The 4898-nt window shown below is 37.1% G+C and overlaps 1 pseudogene; it reads left to right on the forward strand.

Moving 5' to 3' along the window:
• Positions 1-1272: 1272 nt before the first annotated feature.
• On the forward strand, positions 1273-3354 carry LOC149381900 (flowering-promoting factor 1-like protein 1 pseudogene; annotated as a pseudogene).
• The last annotated feature ends 1544 nt before the right edge of the window (positions 3355-4898 follow it).

Below are 4898 nucleotides of genomic sequence, written 5' to 3' on the forward strand. Positions count from 1 at the left end.
AATGTTGAATGTCGGACCGCACGCCGAGGGAAAACCCTCTATGTCCCTCTAGATTCACGTTTTCTTTTGTTTAGGTGAAGGTGTAAGGATTCGAAGACCCGGCGAATAACACGAAGAACGTAGAAGATCCAAAGACCCGGAGACTCGAAGATCTGAAGTCCAGGACACTCGAAGATCCGAAGAACACGATGAACGTGAAGAACACGAACACGTGAAAAATACGGAGAACGTGGAAGATTCAAAGGGTAGAAGACTCAAAGAAGTAAAGACTCAAGAACTTGACGAAGAACGCGAAGAACGCGGAAAATCCCAAGATCCGAAAACTCAAGGACCTGGAGACCCGAAGATTCGAATAACACAAACACGACGAGAAAAAAAAAACTTCACTAAACTCAACCTACGTGCGTTTATAAGGTCCTGCCCTAAATCGAACCGCGGACAATTATTAGTGTTAATCCAAAAACATGATTATCAGTACACATACTATTTAGTTTTATAATATTTTCCTTCCCGTAAGAACTCAACTTAATTTTCTTGCGTCCAACAATTCTCACGCCCTTTTTCATTTCATTTCTCAAAATTCGAGAGCTGATTCTTCTTCAATTTTTCATTCCAAATTTCTTCTTTGCTTTGATTTTTTTTCCCTCATTCATGTCTGACTATTAAATGAAAAGCTAGCTTTTCATTGTGGTACATTTTTTTTTTTGAGTAGAGGCACTGTCGGCCAGGATTACATGATATATTAGCAGTGCAAAGCGCAGATGACACTATCGGCCAAGATTACATAGTAGGTGGCACTACTGGCCAAGATTACATACTTATTAGAATAAATCCTAGGGGGCATGCATTTCTGCATCCCATGGGGGCTTGAACCCATGACCTCTCCGTCGAGGTGTGTGTGAGATTACCGCTAGACCAAGCTAGCTACCACCATTGTGGTACATTTTTAATCGCTCGTGATTCTATTACTATATATCATATATATATATATATATATATATATATATATATATATATATATATATATATATAATTCTTATATCTCTTCCATTCATACAATTAAATTTTACTGCAATATATATACATTTTTTTTAATCTCTTATATCTATACATTTATGGAAATCTATGGGTATATACTGATAATAATTAAGTATAATAGTAGTAGTACACTAGAAATCAGACAATAAGCAGATATATATGTACATATATATATATATGTATTATATAATCACCGCATTCACTGCTCTTCCTATACTCTATTGACCGCCCTAAGACCACACACACCAACACTAATATAAATGTCAGGAGTGTGGATATTCGGCAAAAACGGGGTGACGAGGCTGATAAGCTACCCAACCAGAGAGTCCTTCGAGCAGAGAGACGCCAATACGACGCCGTTCACCGGCACCGCCACCGCCACCGCGCCGGGAGCGAGGCCCAAGGTTCTCGTCTACGTTCCGGCGGAGCAAGTCATCCGCTCCCACGCCGATCTCGAGCTCCGACTCGCTGAGCTCGGCTGGACTCGGTTTCTGAACCCGGACAGACCCGACCTGGTCCAGTTCCACCGCTCCGACTCCTCGTGCCACCTCATCTCTCTCCCCCTCAGATTCTCATCCCTCAAGCCGTTTCATATGTACGACATCGTTGTCAAGAACCGGTCTTTCTTTCAGGTCCGAGACTCGCACGATTACACCAACAATATCGACGACGTATGTGTCTAGCTAGTTTTTTTTTTTTTTTTTTTTTTTGGCAAAGAGTTTAGACATTTGTGATTTTTAGGCTACTAGTTTGGTCTTAACTTTTATTTCCAAACTCTAATCTGTAGAATTATATATTATATATAATATATGGCGAATCTTCTGTTTCTTCGTATAATGCATATATCTTCTCACGTGCTTCTAGGCTAGCTGGGTTCAGTTCATTTACCAGCCTGGTCAAGCTCATAGTTTGACTTTACTTGTGTCCTTCAGCGCTCAAAATTATATGCAATCGTATTTGTACGTGATATTTTTTTTTCTTCAAATTTCAACAACTAGCACGTGAACTATTTATAAACGTGACTAACCCACCAAAGAAGTTTTGTTTTTAGTTTAAAATGACCAATACGTAGAATCAGATCAACTCGCTCAAAATTATACGCAATCGTATTCAGACCTAATATATATATATATATATTTTTTTTTTTCTTCACATTTCTCGACTAGCACGTGAACTACTATATCCATATGTACGTCGACGTATTTTACAGTGTACACTAACCACAAATAATTACAGGCGTTATTTTTATTTTTATTTTTTAGAGAGGTAGGGTCAAGCTAAAGAATAGTTTTTCCCTTTATGTTGGGTTTTGTCCTTAGCTTTTTGTCAGCTAGTGAAAACGTATGTTCAGTTGCTCAAAGCTGGATTCATGCAAAAAGCTGTGCACCTCATGCAGACTATTGTACACTCACGAATCATATATGCCTATAAATCTAAAAGCATAACAGAGATTTTGTATATGCACCGACCGATCAAGAAAAGTGAAATCTGATTGTGTAGATGCCTACTAATGCGGTCCCACCAGTACGATAATATTCGGATTATGATGATCACGAGGAATAAGATCTTGGTCTTCCCTGAGAAGATGGATCGTGATATTTTGAAGCAACGACGATAAAAAAAGAAGAGTTGCAAGAAACTAAAAGATTTGAATGTTTAGGGTTTAGGCGATAGAGTATAGCTCATTGATCAGACACGTCAATCAAGCATGAACTTTTGGTCAAACTTGTTGACCTAAGTCTATATATAGCAGGCCAGGGCTACTCGTTCACGTGTCGCACCCTCACATGATCACATCCATATATAAAACTATTTCAATATAAGTACTTTTTTTTTTAATAGATCAATATAAGTACTTTCTCCATAATATTTATCAGATATGCTCAAAGCTGATGCTTAAAAACAAAAACATGCATAGAGTTAGAAAAATTCTTAAATTATACTTGTTTAGATATCATCACTGATGAGTGTGTTTCTTACGTACGAATCCAACTTCATTTAGCTTGAATTTAGCATATTGTTAAGTGAGTTTGGCGGTTATTATGAGTGTTCAAGTGATTTTCAGGTCTTAGTTGTATGATCGAGAGCTAGGATGACTTTGGACCTATTTTGGAGCTTCCAGGAGTCCAAACGGAGAAAAATGAAAATATTATGAAGAAAGTCAACGCTAGAAGACTGGATTCAGCATTGAACGCGCCGCACAGGATCTACGCCGCGGTGAAGACTGGACGCGCCATGATATTTTTCTTGAAACAGATCACGCTGAAACATGGCTATGAACCCGGCGCGTTGGAGAAGGAGGGCGGCGCGATGTAGTCTGACGCGGCGCACCGACGACGATTTTTAAAAGATTTTCTCCGAATCTTAAGCGAATTTGGACCATTAGATTTCATCTAAAGGCCCAGATTTACTCCGAAAAATATACTCCCAACCTTTTTAAACACCTCTTGTAGCTAAAAACACATCCTTCATTCATTCTAGTTTGTATTTTTTTTTCTACTTTGCACCTTTTGAGAGCTTTGGAGAGGAGAGATAGCGTTCTTCGTTGGAATCGACAACTCCTGCGATGTGCACTTGAACTCCATTAATAGTTTTTCTTCTTTCCTTCTCTTTACTTTTATTTTGCAAACTCTGAATTATTGTGAATCTCTGGTTTCAGTTATTATGAATTCTCTTTTGCTCTCCATATTCATTCTTGTGCTTTCTATACTTATTTTATGCTTGTCTACGATCATGAATTTCATTCGAGGCTAGTTCTTTAATGGGGTTGCGATGTAGCTGGTTTAGTTTAGTTAGTGGGTTTCATACGGTTAGATAATACTTTGATTGCTTTGGAATTTGTAATCTTGACTGAAATAGTTCTTCATCATGTTCTTATGCTTGATCAACTTTAGAATAATCTTTTAAGAGTGTTTAATTACTTGAGATAGAATAGAGACTCTTGTTTTTGATTTAGTCAACATATTGTTTCTAGGTTGCTAAACGGCTTAGATCAATTGTGTAGGGTGCGTTTGTTTATCAACTCAAAAACTGTTTTTGAGTTTTCAAGAAGTGAAAATAGGAAACAAAACTGGAAAATGTGTTTGGTAAGGTGTTTTCGGAAAAAAATTTCAAAATTTTTTGAAGTTGTTTTGGAAAAAAGTAACGAAAACTAAAAACAAATAAAAGGTGTTTTTGAAAAAAAAATTCTTCTCTTCTCTCCTCTTTCTCCTCATCTTCTCTTTTCATTCTTTCAAAAACAAAAATGAAAATTATACCAAACACTTTTTCAGTTTTTTCACTTTCTCAAAAACAAAAATGAAAACTGTACCAAACAGCTTTTTGAAAACAACTGCAAAATAATTTTTCAGTACAACTACAAAAATTAGAAAATAGAAAACAAAACCTTTTTGAGTTAACTACCAAACACAACCGTAATTGCTTGAATTCTTGTGCTTATTGCGTGTGATTGCTTTAAGAGGATTTGAGGCCGAGAGGATATAATCCGACATTTGCATAGGTTTGCTAGATTACTCGAGAGAGACTAGTGAATAAAATAGAGAGAGTGAAATTAGTTTACATAGAAGTAGTCGTATTTGTTCAAACCCGAAACCCCCGATTCTTTGTTGCCCGTTGAAATCGTGACCCCTATTTCTCGCGTTTGGAATCCGTGTTCATTTTCTGTTTTGTTTAATTGTCAATTTAATTTTGCATTATTCACATCACGCTCCTCGAATCATCTTGAAATCAATTCGCCATGGGTTAATTACGGTCGCTTGAGTAACTAGTCTTTGTGGGTTCGACATCCGTTACTTCCGTAACTATATTACTTGTTCAATAAGTACACTTGCGTGCTTGATCATAAAATATCGCAACAATCA

This window comes from Urtica dioica, chromosome 11 (assembly GCF_054948205.1).
Source record: "Urtica dioica subsp. dioica isolate 48M chromosome 11, U.dioica_male_clone48M_v1_H2, whole genome shotgun sequence".
Taxonomy (NCBI): Eukaryota; Viridiplantae; Streptophyta; class Magnoliopsida; order Rosales; family Urticaceae; genus Urtica; species Urtica dioica.